The following is a 25,910-nucleotide window of genomic DNA, read 5'->3' as shown; positions in this document are numbered from 1 at the left end:
AGCAGTTTCACTGAGTAGACTCATCTGTAAGACTTTTAAGAAGTTGTTCTTTGTCAAGATTTAAACTGTCTTTCTGAGTTTCTAGCCATTTTCTATAGTTTGTCCTTTATATACATAGAGAATTAGATAAACAGACCAATAAAAATTGTATAACTTAAAGTTAAGTATACATTCTTATTGTAGTATGATTTTCTCTAGATATAGATGACATTTACTGGCCAGTTACAATTTTTTCCAAAGTGTTCAGAAAACAAGATTTAAAAACAAAAAATAACAACAGCAAACTATGCTAAATTGAAACCAAGTAATAGTCCAGAAAATATTGGATAAAAAGACAAGATCTTGTTCTTCAATGGAATTCTGCTTTCAACTGTACTATGTCAATTTTGTGATTCTATACCTATTCAAACTTCAATATACTGATTTCTCAAGTCCTTTACTTATTTATATTTATGTTCTTCTGCTAATAATCAATACAAATAGGTAAAATTTATCAAGCAAAATAGAATAACCCACATGCCTAAGCAATGAAAGAAGCACTTTGATGGACCTAATTGAGATTGGAAAATATAGTACTTTGTATAGTTTAAAATGTACTTGTAAATCTGTTCATTTTCTTAAGTTTCTATGCTTAAAAACTGAAGTATTGAGTAATCTCATTAGATTCTATGATTACTATATCTTTCTGGAAAATTTATTTCTATGATTTCAGAAATACGTATTTGTTTCTGGATGACAATTTTTTATTAGACTTGCAAGTTTTGGCCCAGAAAGGAGGGGAAAAAAAAAACATAGAAACTATTCACACTGCATTTGTCATAGAACTTGAAGAATGACTAACCATGGGTACTAAACCATGTTTTTGCTCTTCTAACCTAGAAAACAGAGGCAGAGTGTGACCATATGAACTACTAAGAGACACAAAATTTCTCTACATCAAGACCTGAATAGGACTTATCAGAATCTGTGTGCCTGATCTGTCTACACTAGTCAGAAAGCTTATAAAATGTAGTTTGAAAGAATTACTAAACTGGTTGATAAGGGAAATATATTATACATATTGGCATTTGACAAGATGTTTTCATGAGATTAAAGCTCAAGTAGGGTTACATGATATTTCAGTCAGGTGTATTGCAAACTGATTGAATGGAGGTGTTCAAAGAATGCTGGGGAGGGAATGACTGTCAGTCTGTAATAATGTTTTACAGAGTTCTGCCCTTGAATATGTTCTGTTCACTATCGATAACATGAATGCAGTGTGGCATCAATCAATGGAAGAATGACTGAATATATAGTATGATAAAATCAGTTTTTAAAACCATCTTGATAAGTAAGAATGGTGGGCCAAATCTTGCAAGATGATGTGCAATACATACTCATATCTAAAAACCCAAGTGCAGTAGAATAGTACACTACAGATTAAAAGGAAAGAAATTCAATATAAGTGTCAATTCCAGAAAAGGTTAATTATACATTACAAAACATTATAATTCTATGATCTCTTGATTGATGGAGGAGATGGACCATCTCTTATGTGCTCAAATGCTTCACAGATTGATGTGTTCAATTTTGGCAGAAGCATATAAAAATACCTACCTAGACAACCAGAAATGTACTATAAAGGATTTGACAAAGATGAGTTAATTAGAGAAACTGAGAATATCTAGTCATGGTTAAGAATTTTTTTTTTTTTTTTTTGTGGTACGCGGGCCTCTCATTGTTGTGGCCTCTCCCGTTGCGAGGCACAGGCTCCAGACGCGCAGGCTCAGCGGCCATGGCTCACAGGCCCAGCCACTCCGCGGCATGTGGGAACTTCCTGGACCGGGGCACGAACCCGTGTCCCCTGCATCGGCAGGCGGACTCTCAACCACTGTGCCACCAGGGAAGCCCATGATTAAGAATTTTTAAGCTGAAGAACAAAAGATCTTCAAACATCTGTTTTCAAATGTTTGAAGCATTATGATACAAAAGAACTAGACTTTTTTTTTTTTTTAGTGAGTAGAACTAGGGCCAAAATGTAAATCTGCATTTAGACAGAGTTTCACTCAATATAAGGAAAAGATTAAAATCTAATTGGCTAATCTGTATTTGGTTATCCATGTTTAAATGATTATTTGGGATGTTTTAAAGATTTCAGATACTGAATGATAAAATGGGCTAGATGACATTTAAAATCTCTTTGAGTCCTGACTTAATAATGCTAGAGTCATTATTTAACTAGGTTTCAAATTCGTCTTTATCTTGATCATATCTTTCAGCACTATTTTTTGGGTATTTTATATTTTTGAACACTCACTGTGGTATTTTAGATATTCCAAAGCATTTCCAAATTCACATGGATATCAGATTTTTAGCTGTATGTGATTCTGCTCCAATAAGTATGTTGATAAAGGGAAACATAACATTTTTGTCACCTAAATGGTACTTTTATTAAGGACCATGCCATATGTATGTATCATAGATAATGACAGAATATCCCAGGAAACAATAGACCCAGACTGAGAACAGAAGACCTTGAATGAAAATGAACATGAAAACAAAGTAAAAAGATGACCAGTGAAACTGAAAGAGTGATAAGAGTAAAAAAACACCCACAAAAAATTTCACCACCAACAAATGAGTGCCATTAAAGAAAACACTGTCAAAGAGGAAGAGGGGAGTAACATTGAAAATGGAAAAAACAATCCAAAGGGAGAAAATATGGCATGAAAGGTAAATGAAGCTCACATCAAGTGACTGGAGCATGTCCAAAAACAACTGGAAATGGGAGAGTGATGAAATGCAGTAAGTTACCTTGGAATTTACATTAAAATTAAACTAGTCACCATAAAAGGAAAGAATTTTAACAGAGAAAATTAACCCAGACAATGGAAAGGAACAGAAAACAGAATCTCCAAAGACATGTGAAACAGATAACACGTCCACAAACAAAGGCAAGCTGCACAATACATGAAAAGGAAAGGCCAGTGCACAGGCAAAGAGAAGGAAAAACAGGGTTGGGTACAAAAAGGGCACTGTGAGAACAGTGATAATAAAGAAAAGGGGAGGAAGATTGAGCTGGAAAGAGGTTGAGGGAATAAATGAGATAGCAAATGTTTATCAAGAATACAAAGTAAAATATCTGAGCGAATGAATCTTTATGTCTCTCTCTTTCTCTCTCTCTCTCTCTCTCTCTCTCTCTCTCTCTCTCTCACACACACACACACACACACACACACACAAACACTTGAACCATTTAACATTCCATTTAAACTGCATTCTGAATTCTGAATTATCACCAGTTACCTAGATAAGATAGACAAATAAAACCATCTTCTCACTATAGTTAAGTCAAGTTCCATTATGGGACCTTAAATTTGGAGAATGATTCTAACCCCTCAAGCAATTTTAATACTATAAATGAATGAAATCTTCCCATCAATTATTAGAACAAGTCTACAATTACTACTCTGTTTTTGTCAGCATGGGCTTCTACAGAAATGTTGAAACACAAAGTGAATGTTTAGAAAAATGTGTGATGGAACTTCTTTTAATGTCTTTATAATATAGAATTAATGTCTTTTTCTGCTTATAACTCTGTCACAGTGTTCTAGACAGACTAACTGAACACTTATACTTTATTACTTAAGCCCCCTATTAGATAACATATGTATATAAACATCAACAAACAGAATTATAACATGCCTTAGTCATGAACTTAATAGTATTGGTAAGAGTGTGGGGAAATAGGCATTTGTACACACTGCTGGAAGAAAATAATTGATACAGATTTCTGGGGGACAATTTAGCAATATGAATTTAAAAATTACAAAAGCTTAAATTGTCCAACATATCAATCTCCCTTTTGGGAATTTAGGCATAAAATAATCAGTTAAGTCTACAGAAACACGTCTAAGGGATATTCTTTATATGGCAATATATTATATTGCCCGTATAATGAAAATATGTAATTGTCAATCAAAAGGGGATAAGTTCAATAAATCATGTTATATTTTAACTGAAATAGTATACAGCCTTTCAAAGCAATGGAACTGAAGCAAAATAACTGCCATAGGGTAATGTCTATGATAATATATTGGGAGAAAAATGTATGCTACAAAACAGTTTTATAAAATATTCAATTTTTTCTTTGTGGTTAAAGATTATATTGAATCTATATGTAAAGGAAATGTCTGGAAGACAAGGTACCCATGCTAACAGTAAACTTTTAAGTATTTCCTGACCTCTTAAAAATGGTTATCATACTTCTGTAATCAGGAAAAATATTTTTGTCATACATGTTTTAGAAAATATGAAAATGTCATTATAGCTTGGTTTGTTTTGACAGAGGAAGTAAATAATTTGAAGAGGGATACATGACATTTTAGATCAATTCTAAAATGGGAATCTAGGACTAACATGTGTTTTTAACTTTATAATGAGGGATACGAGTTGGAGTTAAAAAAGAACACATTCTGAAAGCATTAATGAGACCATATCCTCAGTGGCTTACAAAAAGCCACGTTTTATAGAATGTAGTAAGGATGAACTGGGTACACATGGATACTATTTTAACTGTGTTTCAATAAATGCTTAGAAATAAAGCTGGGAAAATTCTGTCAGAAACTATTAGTGGTTTCACTAATGCAAATGTCGAAAACTTATTCCAGATGTTAAGACAGGTTGAATATATTATCAGATTCCCTTACCCAAATTGTTGAGATATTTACTTTTATATTCCAATGTCCATCATCCTACCTTAGCTCATGTTCTAACTGCTATTATCATTATTAACTTTTCAAATTATAATTCACTTTTAAAATCAAATAATTGTGATCATAATAGTTGGTTATAGCAAAATATATACATATAAAGATGTAACTTTCATTCAGTGAACTTGTAATTTGTAAATGATCTCTGAGATAATGACTGTCATATTCTCTTCTACTCAAACTTTAGAAGATCCTCACTTAGTTGAAATTACAGGCAAAGTAAAAGAAATGTCCTAGATCATTTATGAAAGATTTATTTTGAATTTGACTGAAATGAGCTCTGTTAAATTATGAAATGATTGCCTCCTTCATTGAGAGTGTCCTAGAAGGTTTTATTTCAATTTTCAAAAAAGGAGACTTTTATCCCAATTTTATGAAGAGGGTGCAAATTATTTTTAAATGTGTAGATAGTAGCACATGATGGAAGCATTTATGGCTTTCCTGCTTTTTATAAAGACTTATTTTTCTTATACTTACAAGTGGAAGAAATATTATGATCTTTCATTTAAGTAGGTATAAATAAATGTTGAATGTCTAAGCACCAAAAAGAATTGATCCCAGGCTATATGGTTCTTGAAAAATGGGATCTATAGGGTAGCAAAAATATTAGAGATTACTTAGCATATTAGCAGAAGAATGAAAATGTCGGAAGTAGACAAAAAGGGCAAATTATTAAGATAAATAAGGAGACAGATTAGAGAAACAAGAAATAATATGAGCATAAGAGTCCCTAATTCTAACTGAACAGAATTAAAGAAGCCTTTCTGGACTCCATTTATAAGAGGTAGGGACCTAAGACCAAATCCACTCTGAGTTAATATTTTTCCCCTTTGGTCTCTTTAAACAGGACCAACTGTATAAGTGAGTTTTCTTTCTTATCTTTGATCATTAATCTTTGACATTTTCATTACTTAACATGGAAGATCTACATGGTTTTGGTCTTCATCTGATCTTGGAGAGGGAAAACACAAAACTAACCACATTCACATTCTTTTTTTTTTTTTTTTTTTTTTTTTTTTGCGGTATGCGGGCCTCTCACTGTTGTGGCCTCTCCCTTTGCGGAGCACAGGCTCCGGACGCGCAGGCCCAGAGGCCATGGCTCACGGGCCCAGCCGCTCCGCGGCACGTGGGATCCTCCCAGACCGGGGCACACACCCGTGTCCCCTGCATCGGCAGGCGGACTCTCAACCACTGCGCCACCAGGGAAGCCCCAAACAACATTCTTGATGCCAAGATGTCAAGTTATACATAGCTTCCTCAATTTTCAGTGTTCACTTTTGGGCATTGGACATACTGTACTGAGAAACATAGTGTTTGTAGACACAGTATAAGTCAAGGCCTCAAGGTCTGAACTGGGGGCTAGGTCATACTTTTTTCTGTGTGCACATGTGTGTATATGTGTATGTGGGTGTGTATGGGTGCCTGTGTCAGTGTGGTTTTCTGTGATTTGAGTTGCCATGGTATGAAAGAGGGTTGTCCCAAAGACAAAACTATAATTTGTTGAAATGAGAAACAGTTTTTTTGTCCTTCATGACTTTATTATTCTTGTTTAAAATCTCCTTTTACCCGAGTTTGAATTGTTCACAGCGTTGCTCCATATTCATGGCATTAATTAATATAAACAAACTCTCATACAATTCTGACTCTGTCATTCCTACATCATCCTATACCGCCAAGTACCATGGTTGCCAAAAAGAAAGGCCCTTGTATTCCTAGAATGCCATTTAAACTATATAGCTGCTCTAAGGGGAGATATTAGCATTTATTCTTGTCTTTAGCAAAATGAAGATTAAAGGGATCAAGTTCTTGCCTGAAGTGTTAAGGGCAGAACCAGGATGGGTGATAACAAAATGGTGACAGTGTGTGAGTATTCTCCTTAGCAACTAACCAAATCAGAATAAAGTTCTCTATGCTCCACTTATAGCCAATGTGAATAAAGAGCCTATGGTCTAGGTTTCTTAATTCAAATTAAATCAGAATCATAAGGAATTAAGAATACAGGGTCATTAGAGATCATCAGCTCAAGCCACTTTTCTGTTTTACAGATGATGAAGCTGCAGTCTAGAAATCTTAAGTCACTCTTTAAGTGGTGATTTCCAAGGCCAGAAAGTGGCAAAGCTAAGAGCTTAAGTCAGACACTGTGCTTTTAAGTCGCTGTCCATTTTATGATGCCCATTTGCTTTTCTAAGCCAAGGGGATGTAATTCTTAGTCATCCAGCAGGTGGAGTTAGGTCACTTAATCTCCACAAGTCATAAAGAAAATGCTGAGAGGATACAAATCAAGTACATAGCAGCCAGCTGGCCTACACAGAAATGTCAGCGTTTCCATATCAGAAAAGTTTAAATTGTCCTGTTTCTTCTTTCTTATACTGCTTGAAAATCTATAATAACTTTGACCATTAGCACTAAAATATATTTTTTGAAGGCTCTCTAAATCAGCCCATATCTGGTTACTCTGTTAGAGTACAGAAAAAGAGGGGGATTTCTTGTCTCTGATAATCCCTGAATTCTTCCTTTTTTACTTTTTCTTTTTTTCTGAGAATCCACTATGTATCTACTTAGAAAATAATGTCACCATAGATCCACAGAACCAGGGATATATGAATATAAATGGAATCATACTAGCTCATAAGACAGAAGCAAACCCAAACCTAGCATTCATTCCTGTCACAAATCAATACATATCTCCCATGTGGAGCCCAAAGCAGCCCAGAGCTTCAGCGACCAATCAACACAAATGCCATTTATGTAGGAAGTGTGTGCCAGGGTGAGATCGAGTGGTGTGCACATGGTGGTGTTGGTGGCTGGGAGTTAGATGTTTGAAGATGAAGAATATGCTAGAACATATATGCATTGTGGAGTAAATGACATATAGGTTCCTGGTAAGAGTCATGGGTCAAATTCTATAAACAACTCTAATAGAAAAACAGTGTCTCCCCATTTTTTCTTAAAAAGCAAGTAACAAAATCCCCATGGGTTAAAGATTTATAATTACTGCCCTGCTTACTGTACAGGATGATGTGTAAAAAATATGCTCATGGGACCTAAAGATGCATCTGCTACAGGCCTGGAGAGAGAAAAGAAAGAAAAGGGATTTAGTTATAGAAGACAGAAAGTCTCTCTTTTAATGCCTCTAGCGGCTTTCTTTGTAACACATAATAATGGCTTTTCCTGTTTTTCTCACTGGGGAGGGGGGAAATAAAGTTAATGTATCATCTTCCCATCAGGCACATTAAATCAAATCCTTTTATTCTGAACTTTTATTCCTCAAATGTGTGGAGCTTGGGGTTAAATGTATACAACAGGGAGGCAGTGAGGAGGGAGGAAATAATTATTGTATTACACAAAGTTTTTTTTACACACATATATTTCTGTATACGTAAGATATGTAGTGTATATTTGGCCCAAAATACATTTTCCAGTATCATTCATTCTTAAGTCTAAAGCGTTTCTTTTATCTAGTGGGGATCCAAGATTCTCCCAGGTTCGTTGGACCAGGAGTTGGTTTTTCAACATGTTCCTAATGAAGGAACTCAGTGATAGGGACAAGCATAACCTACAGGACTATAACGGCATCTGGGAGAAAACTAACCTGCAAAGACAAGCTCAGTAGTATGGGTTCTCATGAAGAAAAAGCATATAAGATCTAAAACTTAGAATCTTTGGCAGGGTTTGGGAAGAGGGGACAAAGTTTGAATACCAATACTTTAAAAAACATAAGAGATGATTTGATTGTGTTCTTTTCTATCTTAATCTTTACACATAGGTAACCTTTATACACAGCTGTTTAATATTTACAGCAATTCAAATAAAGAAATAAAACCAGAATGAACATAAAGAATTGAACAGAAATAGGAGAGGCATTCGGTTATGTTTCGACAGTTTAAGTAGAATTTAAGCAAGAATTGTTAATAAATGTTCTTGTCAGCACATTCTTCTGAAACCTCTTGGCACAGATTTTCCCCTTTCTCTTCCAACCCCCTCCTATCAGATAGCTTCTTTCTTGTTATGCAAAAGCAACTATTCCCTAGAGCCTTTTCTTTCTTCCATTGCACAATTGATGGTGAGAATTTTTTTTTTCCCAAGAGACTCCCTTGAAGCCTTATTTAATTCACCTTCTAGGTACATGACATATGTTCCACCTTTAGCAGGCTTTCATAATACTCTTAGCTGTGAAAAGCCATATTCAATAAACTATGTTTAGGAAGCAAATAGATTAACTAAATGTCCTGCAAAGGACACTAAAGGACATACAAAGGCAACATTAGGATGAAAATGAAAAAGAATCTTACCATTCCAGGCAAGATTATGATCTTCATCAAATGGAATTTGGTACATTCTGTACCCAATGGAAGACTCTGGGATTTGGAACAGCATACTTAATGTTAACCTTCATTTAATAAAAATCAGGCAACCTGGAAAGTGGGAAATAGGGGTGGCATTTTGCACAATTTCACCTGTTGTGTTCGAGGGCAGTGTTTTCAATCAACAGGTGTGGTCTTTTTGGTTTGTTCTTACAAGAATTTCTGGCTGCTGTCCAGGTGACTCATAAGCTGCACCTGTCACACACCAAAGCTTCCATCTACCTCTCAGAGAGAGTAAGAATGTTTTGGCTCTTTTATTCTTTTATGAGTTTCAATTAAAAATGTTTGTTTTATCCACAAAGAGGCTCAGACTTCTTTCAGAGAACAAACTTATTACCAGTCTCAGAACTTGCAAAACCTGCTGTTGGGTCTGGAACACACCACAAGCTTACCTATCAGCTTCCACCCCCTCCCTGCACCCACCCACTTTCAATCTGTTTCCAATATACACGAACCCTCTCATGGAGATTTGGCAGCGTCTTGCTTTATATATTGCTGTACTTCAAACAGAGCAAACAACAAACAAAGAATCTCTTTTTTCTACACATAACTGTCAATGGGGAAAATCATTCCCCAAGAGACACACCCCAAAACCATAGGTAAAGAAGGTAGAATAAGGAGAACAGATTACTGCTTGAAAGCCCACACTCCCTACCACAGTTAAACTTCCCCTTCTTCTGCTGAGTAACTTCATTTCTTATTGAAGCCTTTTTTTGGTCAGTTTTCTCATGGAAGTCCAAAGAAGCTGTGATCAGACATTGAAGAAGAGATACTATAAGGTATAAAGAATAAAAGGGACAATTAAAAAATTCATTTCTATGAGTAAAAATCCTTAATTTTGCCTTTAATGCATGATCTCAAAGAAACCATCCAGAATTTCACAGAGAACAGATGTCCAACATAGTTTGTAGCTCATTTTCCAGTCCCAAACTGATCAATAAGAGTGGGATTTATTCTTACAGCCCTTGGACAGAGTTGATCAGTACATTTTTTTTCCTTCTGGTGATCCCATCTTATAAAACTTCTCTAGCTTCTGACAAGTGTTGTGAATTCAACTGGATAGCAGCTTCAGGCAAATTCATCTGTCATAGACACTGAAAGACATTTTTGGGTCTTATCTTCAATAAAATATGATGACACCATGTCAAGTTTTCTGGCTTTTGCCTTCAAGTCCCTACCTTTGGTCATACACTGATTTGGGCAGGTGAGTGATTTTGCAAGATTTCAGTCTACCATTTTCTTGTTTTGAGTGGGTCAGGTAACAAGCCATGCAATTACCTCCCCAGCAAACTTAGTAATTATAACCAAGCAATGTAAAGGATTTATTTAGATAACACATTTCATCTGGAGAAGGAAAAATCCCAAGAACTTTTTAGATGCTGTCAGGTCTTGTGTTTATATATCATATTAAATGAGTGGAAAGCTGTAATTAGTGTTATTACTGGTCATGAAATTGATCTGTGTCACCTAGGCTTATTTTGAAATCGTGGTACACTAATGACCTTTATGTTGGAGATTTAAATACAATGTATTCTTCAAATTAGAAACAGGGCTTTCATTCAATTCCAGACACAGAAAGCTTTTCTATGCATCGTTTGTGCATTTCAAGTCTGTGAGGTCATTTCAGACAATAGCAGGTCTTTCTTTTCTGAACAGAAATAGTTTCGTAAAAGTCAAGTGACATATCAAAAAGAAAAGGTATCTGTATCTTTGAAAATGTCAAGGAAAATATAGTTAATCATTTCTTCTGATCAGTTTAAGAGAGGGGTGATCATACCTGGGCCATTAAATGCTTTCCACAAATTAAAATATACCCATTTAGTTAAAGCATGATTCTATACTTGCTAAATATTAATGGCAAAGTTAAACTCAGTGCATTTTTATAATAAAAGTTTAATGAATGGGCTGGGGAAACATGGAGGAGTGGGAAGGTTGAGAGCTCTGGAGAGAAAAAGTAAGGCTGGGAGAGGTGAATGGAGAAAGAAGTTAATAAGAGTATGCACAGCAACACCTGTTATATACTCTGCAACAGTTATAAAATTAAAATCAGAAACTTATACACTTTTCTGTGCTTTTATTACACTTATTTTGAAAACATGGGTTTAATTTTTCCAAACATAGTTCTCTAATTATCCATAAGAGAATACACCGTGATCACGTATCATCTGTGTACATTATTTTACTCTGCTCCAATTGATAAATTAGCAACAGAATGAGAATTTTATCATGGTTTAAAAATATTGATTATGCCTAATATTTTCCTTTTCAAGAGCATGAAAAGTTTTTCCAAGCATATAAAAATATAACATCAGATAACAGGAGTCTTTCATGGATTAAGAAAACACCTCAATATTATAGATTATCTTTATAATTGTAGTTGCCTATTATCACCTCTCCTCTCATATCTGAGCCTGTTAGGTCATGCTCATTTGTGTAGCCGAATTATAATGCATAACGTCTTCCCATCCAACATTCTTGTCTAGCTCAGAGAGCCCTTGCTTCCCTAGTGGCTCAATAAAATCTTATTTGTCTCATCTAATGAAAGGATGTCAAACCAGAACCCTCAAGCAAAATGTGGAGTTCTTTCTGAACTCTAGATATTTCAGTACAGTAATTCTTTTCGTAAAGACAGAAAGAAAAGGAGGCTTCTCTTCTCTATTCCTGTTTTTGCTTTACTGCTGATCAAAAACAGGAAGCTGTGAGACTAGGAATGCCTTGGTAGACTGGATTGATGATGAAGGCTTTCCTGTTGTTTTTGGTTATGAGACTTTGGAGCTCAAAGTCTATGGAAGCAATATCATCATCATCATCATTATATTTTACACACTAACAATGCATACACACATAATACAAATTATAATGATATTTTACATCTAAAAGTTTCTGATTGAATTTGTGTAAAAGTGCTTGATGGCAAATTCATCAACTTATCAATAAATAGTTCATCTCTACATGTCCTAATAGTCTCTTTATTTTAAGACATAATACAGCAATATTATAAAAAGAAAGAAAAGCAGGGGAAAGAAAAAAGGACATTTCTTCCTAGAGCTAATTGTAGTCCTCTTTGGTTACTTGTCATTTGTAAAATTATATTAAAATATGTTTATTGCTAATTAGGGCCCTGTGATACATAAACTCAGCTTTTATGTTCTCTTGTCCCCTAGTAGCCAAGGATCTACCTCACACTAAAAGTTCCTGCTGAGTTTACCCCTGGGAATTTTGGCCAAGATATGCAGCATGGTGATACTACCAGTTAGGAGGCCAACTATCAAAAATGATAGAATGCTACCCATTTCTCCCCAAAGGAGTAAAAGAAAGAAAAAGTGATGACCTGTGATAACCTCTTAATACCATCAGTTTATTCTCTGTGAGTTTCCTTCATTCCAATCATGACATAAATCTCTTCAAGGTGGAAAGCTCTTTGAGGGGAGAAGAGAGGGAACAAAATCCTCCTTGTTTCCACACTTGCATTCTTCGATGAAACCTGTTGCCTTTTCACATAAGGGGAGTCCTGGAAACATTTCCTGCCACACAGCCTGGTCATTGCCAGCTGCCTTGTAGCTGTGCTTGATGCCATCAGACCTGCTCTTCCCTTTTTTTTTACTGCCATATACATTCATAATGGCCATGGCAGTGAACAGTTGAACAAAATGAGACTCATTAACCAGGTAAGTTACTGTTTTTTTCAATTATATCAGTAAATTAAGAGATTATTTGTCAGTGTTCCATTAGATTAGAATTAATACATAAATAACACAGTGAATTTAGATAGATGATAGATAGATAGATAGAAAGATAAGCTAAGGTAGATATCTTGTGTTAATGTGCACAATTACTCAAGCATCAAGCTCTGCTAAATGCAGGAGATACAAGAAAAAATGACAATGAAGACTGCCTATTTAAGAACTGCAAGTCAACTCAATGAATATTTTTGAACCCTTTAGGAAAGTGTAATTATATCACTGGCAATGCAGTTATCTCCTCAAAACTTCAGATCGCAGTAGAGCAGAAGTCAAATCAAATTTTCTATCAAATTCTCTTGAATTTTATTTTCTGTAGAAATATTCTTTCAGTAAGACTTTCCTTTGATAATTTGACAAAGTTCTGGAATCTATAAACATTGAAATAGCAATTCTCTGGCAAAAACGTTGAATCATGTAACAGGTTTTATTTGCTCTCTTCATCCAATTCCCCCCTCTCCATCTTTCACTTGTTCCTACTGCTGTCTTCTTGAATACCAGATCCCCCACTTTCATAACTAGTACCCACCCTATTCATCCTTTGAAATCCTATGACAGGAAAACTTCATCTTTGGCCTGTTCTAAAATCATGCGTTAAAAGAGTTACAAATTCCTGATTAAATTAACTAGTAAGGAAGACAGAGTCATTTGTCAATTTCCTTACCCATAGACATTGTTACAATTAATAAAATAATTTACTTTGGAAGGCTTCTAATGCCTCAATTTGGTTCCATCTGCCAAATGAGTTTATTGATTGTCTAATAAAGATTGAAGAAAATAAAGAACAAACAATAAGCAGAAAGCATTAAAACCATAATAATTTTTCTCTTTTGTTATTTCTGTTCTGATGTTTCAGAATTCTGTAGGTATGTATTTGATAAGTGAATAGAAAACAGATCAAAGATGTACCCATTACATTTGGGTAATTCCATTAATTGACCACCTTTTGAGAATAGTGCTGGCTACTCTTCTTGGTAAGCTTCTAGGTTGCTCTCCTGGACTTTGGCAAAGAATGACAGAGAAGCAGGAAACCATGGATTTACTCTGAAATCTAAAACCTAAAGCTCAGAGCAAGGCGGTAGGAAATCAAAGGGTGTATTAAATTTACCACTGACCAAAGTGACCACAATAATAATCCATGAGAAAGAGAGCAAGTTAAACCAAATACAGAAACAAAATTTAGAAGGGAGGGACTCGGAACTTCAGGAGAATTCATACGAACTTGTTTTTATTTTGTCTCTTTATTTGTCTAATCTTTGAAACTTTACCTTTCTTAACCTCTAGCTTAGTCAGGAGGAATCTAGATCACTTGCTGTTAGTTGTGTTTGGACTATGTATCTTAGATCTCAGAGCTGAGTTTTCACTGTTATGAATTTTATTAAAAGTATGGGCTTTGATGGTAGACAGACATCTTAGAGACTTGTTTCTCCACATACTGTGCAACCTAGACAAGTTAGTTAACATTTTGAAATCTTGGTTTCTTCCTCTCTGATATAGAAATAATAACAATAGCACCTGCCTCACAAGATCATTATAAGGAATACATCTGATAATCATTCATTCTTACATTCAATAAATATTTATTGAATGCAGAAGTTATACAAGGCATCGTTTTAGGCACTATGAGCCCAGTGAACAAAACAAGATCCTCACCTTTTTAGTATTTACATTTTAGTGGGTGAAAGAGAAAATAAAACAATAAATATAAAGAAACATAATAAACATAATATCAAGTCATAAGAGACAAATATTTGAATGCAAGTAGTGCATTTAGGAGGCAATACCAGGAAATATTCTTAAGCAAGCAGGAAAATGAACTGCAAAGGAAAAACAGCCAACAAAGTGTGTGTTGTCGAGTAAGTCACCGCCCTGGGGTAACTAGAGGATAATTCCTCTGGGAAACTAAGGGTGTCAGTGAAGAATATTATGTCTCAAGAAAAATCCACATAGGACTCTAGAGAGCTGGAGTATTTTTACAACAATTCCATCAGTCATTGTTTGGGGATGCTGAGGGTAGGCTGTGGGATGGGTTAATTTCTTTGATAATTATGACCTGCTGTGCTCATGGGCAATCCAAAAGGACAGAGAAAGGAAATCAAGAGATATGGAGGCTGCAATGGGAGTGGAAGGTGTTGTTTGGGATAGGAAGAGAAAGAAAGGACTATATGAGGAAATGGCATTTGAGCAGTAGCCCGAATAAAGTAAAGAGGTGACTCAAGTAAAATCTAGGGAGGAACCAGGCAGAGAAAACAGAAGATTCTAAGGTCTTGGGGTGAGATCATGTTTGATATATATGTGACACAGTAGTAATGCCAAAATGTCTAGAACACATCTATTGGTAAAGATACGATTGAGAAGGTAATAGGAAATGGGATATGTAAGACATTGTAGGTCATGATGAGGGCTATAAGATTTGCTCTAACTCATAGAAAGTTTCTGAAAGATTTTTAAATAGGTGAATAGTATGATCTAATATTTTTAAAAGATTGCTCTGGTTAACACTTTATGGAGGTAGACCATTAGGGAGTTAGTTAGAATAAAAACATCAAAACCAGTTAAGATATTATTATTTGTATTAGGACAGAGGTTATCAAACTTTTAAAACTTTGTCTGAAAAATTATTTAAAGTCTCAGAGTTTTTGTTTGTGTGGGTTTTATCTTTCTACCACATTAAAAGTCCAGACTGAAAAAAATTTTAAACCTTTACTGAGGTTTAATTCACATACCACAAAATTCACCCATTTAAAGTATACAGTTAAGTGGTTTTTGAATATTCAGAGTTCTGCAGTCATTACACCTAATTTAAAAATATTTTCATTACCCTCAAAATAAACTTGTATCCATTATCAGTCACTTCTCATCCCTCCCACCCAACTCGAGGCAACCAATAAACTACTTTTTATCTTTACAAATCTGGCTATTCTGAATATCTGAATATTTTATATAAATTGGATCCTACAATATGTCATCTTCTGTAATTGGCTTCTTTCACTTAAAATGTTTCAAGTTTCAACCATGCTGTAGCATGTATCAGTACTTTATTCTTTTTATTGCTAAATAATAGTCCATTGTATGGATATACTGCATTTAGTGTATCCGTTCATCTGTTGATGGACATTTGGGTTGTTTCCACCTTTGACTATCATAAATAATGCTGCTGTGAACATTTGTGTACATATTTTTGTATTTTCATATGTTTTTATTTCTCTTGGGTATGAAACTAGGAGTATAATTTCTGGGTCATATGGTAACTCTAATTTTGACCTTTGAGGAAATGTCCGACACCTTTCCTTATCATTCAAAACTGAGAAATTTTTAAAATACAATAATACACAAACACATATTCCATTAACTGTGAAAGCAATAACTTTATATTTTCCACCCAGCCTCTGGAAAACTCCACTATAAAACTGCGAGAGAAAAAGCATGATTAAGAAAAATAACATCTCAGTACAATTGTGAAAATAATAGGTAAAGGATATAATGATTATTTTAGATGTGGAACACGGGGAGTAAAATATGATTGGAGTCAGTTTAGAGGCAGAAATATTACATTTGTGATACATATTGTATAATTAAGAGAAATGATGAGAAGAGCATAAGATACCTGAGATGTTAAAAAGGCAGATGGATTGCAGGATAGGGAGGATATGTAAATTTGGAATCCATTAGCAAGTGTATGTTATTTAAGTCATGGGAAAAAATATTACCTCGGGAGTGAGTATAGACTGAGAGGACAAAAGTCCAAGGACTGAGCCTTGTAACATTCCGATTTAGGGAAATGATGAGGCTGTATACCCAGAGAGTTAAAAGCACTAACCAATGAGACTTGAGGAAAATTAGGTGAAGGTGGAGTCTTACAAGTCAGTTGAACAAAGAGCTTCAAAGAGTTACCGACTGTGTTAAATGTAATTGAAAAGTTGAGTAAGAGAATTGATGATGAGCTTTTTTGCCACATAGAGATCATGAGTGACCTTGGGTGGTTTCAACAGTGTGGTGATGAAAGCTTGACTGATGTGGTTTCAAGAGAAAAGGGAGCTGGGTAGTGACTGGACACACCTTCCATAAGTTTTACTCCAAAGGGAAGCAGAGAAATGGAGTATAACCTAGAAGGGTAGTGGTTAAGAAAGTTTTTTATTTTTCTTTCATTTGCTGTTTTTAATTAAAGAGATTACTTCATGATTTTATCATGAAGGAAATGATAGAATATAGCAACAATAATTGAATGAATTAAAACAAGGGATAATAACTGAAGCAAGTCCTTGAAAAATAAAAGGAGATGGGATCCAGGGCACAAATACAAAGGTTAATGTTAGATTGGAATAGGGACAGACAAGTCCCTGTCATCCAAAATAAAAATCAGGAAGGTGTAGTGTGTAGGCATAAATGGAAGGAAGTTAGTAGATCTGATGGCTAATTCTGATTGCTTCCATTTTCTTATTAATATAAGGAACAAGATCTTCAGTTATGAGTCAGAAGGGAAAGGATATGTTAAAAGTCTGAGGCAGGAGGTTATGTGAAATACTCAAGGAATGGGAGAATGAGTGTACTCAGGAAATACAGTGGGTTTGCAATCAACCGAAGTAAGCTGTTAAGCCCAAGCCCTGGCACATGACAAGGACTCAATACCTGTGAGCACTTTACCATTACTTAAACCCACATTTTTTGCAGCCACTTCCGGTATGTACCTCCCATTCATATTAGACATCTATTCAACCACACGCTTTTGTGGCTTGGCTTACACATGTCTTCAAAGCTGAATGGCCTTTTCTCCTTTTCATTCACCTGCTGAACCCTTACACTTTCTTCAAGTTGCAACTCAATATCCCTCCACAGTAAAATCCTCTGTTCCCTCTTAGCAACAATTAATTTTTATTTTCTTTTCATTTTTTGTTGAAGGCAAAGTGAAATTCATTAATATAAATCATTTCATAGCAATAGTTTGCTTAAAATCCATAGATCATAAAATTGATTCCAAGTTTCTCTCACTATCTACAAAGGTCCTACATGGTCCCTTTCTTTTCTACCTTTCTCCTCCTTCCTCACTGATTATTTTTCTGTCCTCCAGACAGGCAGAACTCCTTCTTGCCTCAGGAACTGTGTACTTGATGTCCCCTTTACTTGGGACATCCTCTAGCCAGGTCTTTGTGTATATAACACTTTCTCATTATTCAGGCTTCATTTCAAATATCTCTTTTTACTTTTCTTCAGAGACATTCTCCCTGACTATCCTATCAAGAGTTGCTTAGTAAGTCACTTGCTATGAAGTTATTCCTATTTTTTGACAATTATTTGTTTATGGTCTATCTACCCTACGAGTATGTAAGCTTCATAAGGGTAGATACTATTAATATATCTATCTTGTTCACAGACATACACAAAGGGCACAGAACAGTGCCTGGATAAGAAGAGGAATCAATAAATACTTGTTTAAAAAATGACAATTTCACGAATAAGTGCTTAATTTGCTTTATATACCTACATACTATGAGCAAGTTTTTGCTAGTAGTAATGGGTACTACTAAGCATAATAAATCTTTACTCCTTTACAGTAGGTGAACATTAGCACAGCCTCTAGCACACCAGCAGTCACCTCTGGACTGAAGTTTTTTTGAAGGTAACAATGAAATTTGAACTGCAAGAGAGAAATTCCACTGCAAGCTTTTCGATTTTATCTCAATGTAATGCTAGTAGGATAGTCGTTCTAGGAAAGAACCTCAAATATCTTAGCAATTCAGACTTCTTGACATAAAAAAAACACTCCGGTGGCGGGACCACCACCAGGGATGCTGAGCCCCCATACAGACTCTCTATTGTTCTGAATCAGTAAACTAATGCATCTACTGACATTTTCCATCTATCACCTTCCAGGATCAGTGTCCACAGTTTTCTCTTAGGAATTCCCAGGACAAGATTTAGAAACTGCTTCGAGTCTGACTATCTCTCCTGTGTGCTGTCAACACAATAATCTTAATGGATATAAACACAATTACACCTGGAAGCCAACAGGATCTGTCTCAACTCACTTTCTGGCTCCAGGCCCAAAAAGTTCACAGTGCTGACCTCAGACTCGGTGTGTCACCTGACTTCACCTTTTCTTCTTTGATTTTCTGAGGAAAAGTCTATTTATCTCTAAACATATTTAATTTTCACAGCCTCATCATTTGGAACACCTGGCTGACTATTACAAAATCCACAGTGTGAGGTACAAGGAGGTATTTGGCTATAAGATACCTGTTTTCTTTCCTTTCTCTCATTCCCCTTCCCTTCCTTTCTCACATATTTATTCAGCCCCTATTATGTAGTAGAAAAGCAATAAACATTTATGACAGAGAGATGATTATGTGAGAGTCTTGCTTCTCAGTTTATGGTTAAAAGAGAAGAGAAATATAAACAGACAACACTAAACAATATCATATTTTCTCTATCAGCAATATGAATAGGGGCTTAGGGAGGACTAACTGCCTAAAAAAAAGGCTTCAGAGACAAGGTTGCATTTGAGCTGGGTGTGAACATGGTATGCCTTTGACTTCTTTCCTAATTGATAAACAGGGTTCATGGAGCTGCTCGGAAGGATCCTCAAACTTCAATCTGCATTTCAGATATACAAATTTCTTTGCAAGAACTTAAAACTGAGCACTTGATACATCTTTGTAGTGAAATGAATAGGAATTCATCTTCCAGCAAATGATCCGAATCCTGAGGTGACGTCTTATCCAATTAGAAGTAAAAAAGTCAATGTGACTTGAGCATAGTCCCTTCCTGTGATGCATGACTTTGAAAAAGGTAGGGCCCGGATTGTGAGATTCCTTGTATGCCATGCTGAGCAATTTGGAATTTCTCCTTTAAGAAGTATAAAACTAACAGATCTTTAATTAGGTTGTTTTTCAGTTGTTCCTTTGGTAATGGGTGGCCAATGTCAAAACTTGTTTTGTCACTAATTGGTGATGTCAGTAGATGTCTGGCACATATTAGGAACTCAATATGCAAATATTTGTTGAATTATTAAACAATCACATAATATTTACATACCACCTCTTATTAGCCAAATGTTTGTTTTGAGCTTTGTCTTTTATTTCATAAATTTTGCTTTGTTCGCTGCTCTAAATCAAGATTTCTAAAACTCATTTCTTTTAATATCTCCCAACATGGTAAGTAATGTGAACCTAATTTTTCAAGCTTAGTAAACATTATACGATACTATTATTAATAAATATTTTAAATGTATATTGTACAATATACAAAATATAAAATATTCAAAATATTTTTATAGTCTTTATATAATTTTATCCTTACATTATCCTATGGAATTACTATTCCTATTTTACCAGGGAGGAAAGAGGTTAAGTCATAAACCAAGTCATAGAGCTAGTCAGTGGCTAAGACAGGCTAGTATCAAAGTCTCAACTCATAGTAATTTGTTGATTAACTTGACTTTACACTTTATCCAGAATCATTATACTTTTAAGAGACTGAATGTGATAGAAAAAATAATTTACTTTGCAAGATCACTTGGCCTTCAGAGAGGGGTGGTCTAGGCCAGTGGATCTCAAAGTGGTAGTGGGATAACAGAGGATAGAGAGATTTGGGACAGAATCATCAAATAACTTGGATCTATTCTAGCCTCACCCAGAGGAAAATCTCTTCTTGAGCCCCAATATCTCTTTTTTTTACATCTTCTGGATGATTCTGATGATCAGACATGTTTCAGATTCCCTAGGCTTGTTGATGTCTTTAATCATTTACTTCTCTAAAATTCTTCGAGTTTCTATTCTCTTCAGGAGTGCCTTTTTTTCTTAACTGATCTCAGAACAATTTCATATGTTCTCTCTTGGCCCATATTCAGTTCCACAATCTGTGAGACAAATGGGAAGTCGTATGACCTTTTCTGGGCCAACAACAGGTATTGTCAAATTCCACAGACATGCACTCTAGCAGTCAGGCCCTAAAAAGTGTAAAGGGGAAATAATCCTGGTGCATTAATCTGAGACATTTTAATGTGAGTCAGTTACACCAGCAGTCTGACCTGATATCACATGAACAAAGGGCTATACCACTGATGTAATAAGGTAGTACTGAAACATGTGCTTTGGTTGTAGAGACAATAGGGGCAAACAAATTATTTTTCCAGCCAGACCTGAGTCAACTCCCTCCTTCTGACTTGGCCCATGTTAGACTGTTATGCCGCCAAGCACCCTCTCATCCCATAGGAGAGCTGGAATTTACAGCACAGAGAGGCTGCAGCTGGATCAGCAGATTGATCAAATATTTCACAGGTGGTCAGCATATCTGGCAAAAGTTGGAAGTTACCTCGAAGCTAAACACAAAAGCTGACTCCGAGTCAGGTGCATTTTTTGTGACTCCAACACCTGGATATTTATTCCTGTCTGCAAGGGAACAACTGAACCAACTTATATTCCAAGTCAAGTGTCTGTGATTGTAGGAACCACATGGAAAATTTTAAACTTGATTCGTAAGCTAAACTCCCACCCTCCCCCCAGTAATCCATCAGATAAGAAAATATCATTGGAAATAAAACACTGATTTTGTGCATTAGCTAAATCTACCGGATGTAACTTTCTTTTTTTCCTGAGAAATCCATTCCATCAAGTGTGAGCAGATATATCCTGAAAGAATCAGATGGGAGTTGGGTTTAGAGCAGTAGTTCTCAGTGTTGTCTCTGGACTAGTAGATAGAATCAGCAACACCTGGGAACTGATTAGAAATACAAATTAATTTCCAGCCCCACTCAGTGTTTCTCAAACATTCACATCCTTCACAATCACCTAGAAGGTTTGACAAAAGACAGATTGTGGGGCCTATCGCCAGAGTTTCTGATTTAGTAGGTCTGGGGTAAGACCCTAAAATTTCCATTTCTAACAAGTTCCCAAGAGATGGTGAGCCTGCAGGGATCACACTTTGAGAACCAGAGTTTCAGAACAGTGAATTTCAACCTTGGCTAAACATGAGATTTATTAGCAGAAATTTTATAATTCCTCATGTATAGGTTGTACCCCAGATCAATGTGATGGTTACTTTTATGTGTCATATTGACTGGGCCATGGAGAACCCAGATTCAACATTATTTCTGGGTGTGTCTATGAGGGTGTTTCTGGATGAGATTAGCATTTGAATAGGTGGACTCAGTAAAGTCGATGGCCCTCCCCAATGTGGGTGGGCAACATCCAATCCATTGAGGGCCTGAATAGAACAAAATGCAGATGAAGGGTGTATTCCTTCCCTTCCTGTCTGCTATCTGGAGCTGGGACCTCAGTCCTTTCCTGCCCTTGGATGGAGATTTATATCCTTGGCTTTCCTGGTTTCCAGGTCTTCACACTCAGACTGGAATTACACCACTGGGTCTCCAGCTTGCAGATGGCAGATCATGAGACTTCTCGGTCTCCTTAATCATGTGAGCCAATTCCTCAGAATAAATTATTCAGACACACACACACACACACACACACACACACACATTATTGGTTCTGTTTCTCTGGAGAACACTGACTAATACACAAATTAAATAGAATTTTCAGGATGACAGGTGTTAGACCCAAGAATCAATCATTTTTAAATCTCCCCAGGTGATTCCAGTGTGTAGTCATATTTGAGAACCCTGAAGTATAGAAAAGCACAATCATGAAAATGGAGGGTAAAGAATAAAAGATCTGATAAAGAGGAAGAAAATCCAGTACTTACTGAACCAGACATTATTTGTCATATATTTTGTCTTTAAATGCAATTTTTGTCTTTTAGTTAGATGTAGCTTCAAATTTTATAGCTATTAAATAAAACCCCTTGCATCACCCCAGGCAGATGTATCCATGTGTTCACACACACACACACACACACACACATACACACACACACACAAACTTGACCTAAAGAAAGGAAGCGTAAAGAAGTAAATACCAACATTACAAAATGGTGTGATGCTAAAGCTGGTTAAGTTTTCATGAAAGGAGATAGAGAGAGATCTTTAAATTTATGCTATTACAGCATGTGTTGTATTTTTGTTCACCATTGTGTACCTCAGAACAGGATTTGGTGCACAGCAATCTTTCAATAAATATATTTTTAAATAAATGAATGATAAATCTGCCTGAGATGCATTAGATCTTTGGTAGATATTTCCAGGCCTTTTGTATGATGATCTAATGTTTTTAAAAGTGAGTTTTTGCTGGCTGTATGCTCACATACCCTCAACTTAAGGCATCAACAATGCTTGGAATGGTTCTTTTGTTATTTTATTGCCTTTTGGAAATCTCCTTTCTTATATGGAACAAAAATACCAAAAAGGCTCGTGTTTCGCTTTCCTCTTTTTTCATCCTGGGAACTCATTTTTTGATTTGCTTTTTAGGCCACTATCTGTGAAAACAAATCAGACATTCATCATCTGCCATCTAACTCAAAGACGTGGAACCTAGATTGCTAAAAGGGGCTCTTTATATTACATTTTTCCTTTGCAACAAAAACCACCCCACTCCAAGCCTTAAACACAATGCTAACCTAGCACGACTATTTGAAAACTAAATGGATAGACTACAATAGAGGAACATACTGTTACCACCAGGTTCTCCCTTGAGTTAGGAATACATGATTAGAAAAATAATTCTCTAAAAGCAGCTACAGGTTTTCCCCCCACAATTTCCAGAAGCTGCTTTTATTATGGCACTTGCTGCCTGTTTGGTAATTTCAGTGGAACCTCACATTGCAAATAATGTAAAAGTTTTGTCAGATATTCCATTGTGAACTTCATTGTGTTGAGTGTTTAAACATTTCCAACTGTGTCAGCCTAAAATTCTTCCCTGCAAGTTTCCACCTGGAGTGCATTTTTTGAAATACCAAAAATGGTCAACAACTCAGTTTAGCATATTTCCCTCTGAAGTACAAGAAACAACTAAAAAATATAAATCCGAGCAATTGTCTTATGTTTGCCTCATCTGCCAAGACATACAAACTCATGCATGCATGGCCACACAAATACATGCTTTTCAACTAAATCCAAGAGAAAAAAAGTGAGTTTTTTCCTGATAAAGAGGAAAACGTTGCTTAAATTTTTCAGGGAGCTCAGTCTTCTCTCAGATCATGTGAACCATGAAAATATTTTCTTAGTGACAATAATGTTTTTACTGAGAATGCAAGTCATGAAAAAGACCAGTGAAATCTATGCTAGAAATATTTATTAATGATTTGCTTTCTAATATAATTTGTTTTTTTAATTATTTGGTGTTTCATCAAAGACCCTCATAGAAAGGAGTCTGACAGTGCTCTGCTCCTTTAGAAGGAAAACAATCCTTTCTTAGAATGTTACCTCACCCAGTTTCTCCCAATCGTAACCTCTGTCTAGCCCCCCTTTACTTAGTATTGATGTTCCTACCTACATACAAACTTCATCTAAATGTAACAAATTGGAGCAACATGTTGTTGTGATATATTGAAATATATTCTAAAGGCAGATAAGAAAGGAGAAATTATTTTCCTCAAAGTATTTAAATTTGGTACTCTCAAAAGACAGTAAAATGGAAGATCTATGAGATCCCTTTCTATCCTTGAGTATTTGAATAATAGCAACTTAATATTATTTTCATGTGCAAAAACTTAAATTCAGCACTGATTCTTTTCTCTTAACTAATTACTCCTTTAACATGGTATATTAAACATGTCATTTTATACCGTTGTTTTGACACTCAGGGCCCTTACTGACCCTGAGGAGACCACTTTCCAGGGCTAGCTAATTCCTAGAAATAGTAAAGGACTTACCTGCATGCATGCCTTTCATGTGCAAAGCAACCAGTCTGAACCCAGGCCCCAACCACTTCCTTTATTTGACTCTCACAGGGTTCCCACACACAGGACCACCATCCCCCTGCCCTACCCACCTCAGATAACTAGGGACAGTCTCTATGCCTCAGAGTCTGCCAAAATTTTTCAGGGTAGCAAATCCTAAGCTTGCTTACCCTACCTTGCCTTGCCTTCTTGAGAAAACCACAATAAAGGCTATTGCTCATGATTTTCCTCCACTCCTTCAGCCTCCTGACTGACCCTGGTGCTTCCCCATGAGGCCCCCTCTTCTTGGGAACTGTGAATAACAAGCCATCTTTCAAGGGTATTTGTGTCCTGGTCTGTTGGGTCACCATACCAGAATAGTAATAAAATCTACACTTTAAAACATATGATATGAAAGAAGAAAGATGGTTTAGGGTCAGAAACAGAACTAATTTTTTTCAGGTCAAATAATCTTGGGCATCCATTTATTCAGCAGTCTTTTAAGGCCAAGATGTTCCCACTGGGGATAAAATGGTAAATAGAGAAGGTATAATCTGAGTCTTTGAAAAACTTGCACTCAACTGAGATATGCAGATGAATAATAAGATAATTAAAGTGTAGTGCTTATCATAAGCCTCATTGTTAAAGGAAGTATTTCTTTCAAAAGTTATATTTGAGCCCAAAAGATAAAGTGTAGGAATTTGGTATCACCAATATTCTCTGAATATCACCATTTTAGAAATGGTCCCTGAATATCAGTTAATCCCTGAATATCAGCCTCCTTGTTTGTAAGACTGGGATAAAAATACTCTTTGTAGGACTTTTGCAAGGATTGCTGAGATATTGTATTTAAAGTCCATGGAACATGATAGCCATCTACAGTTGCACCCACCAAGCCCATGTTCATCTCTTAGTGACTTCTTTTCTTACCCTCCACTTCTCTATAAGTCTTGCATGTAACACTAATCTAGCCAATATAGACCCAGCTTCCTTTGTGCTTTTCACTGAGAATTTAATTTGGCTGATGCTATAGCTTCAGACTGGATACCCTTGGGTTGAAGAACATGTGTTAAGTATTCTTTTAGTAGTCTGCCAAATCCATTCAACTGCATGTTTTGGAACACTAGATTTCTATTTATCTAAAGTAAAACAGATCAGCAAATCATCTCTAATCAACCTGATATATGTGTAGCAAATACACTTAGAAACCTAACTAGATGACCAAAAGTGACAGCCAACATTTATGATCAGAAACAACCATTAGGGAAATTGGTAGGTAACACATT

This window comes from Hyperoodon ampullatus, assembly GCF_949752795.1.
Source record: "Hyperoodon ampullatus genome assembly, chromosome: 5".
NCBI classification, from domain to species: Eukaryota; Metazoa; Chordata; class Mammalia; order Artiodactyla; family Ziphiidae; genus Hyperoodon; species Hyperoodon ampullatus.
This window is presented reverse-complemented; position numbering follows the sequence as displayed.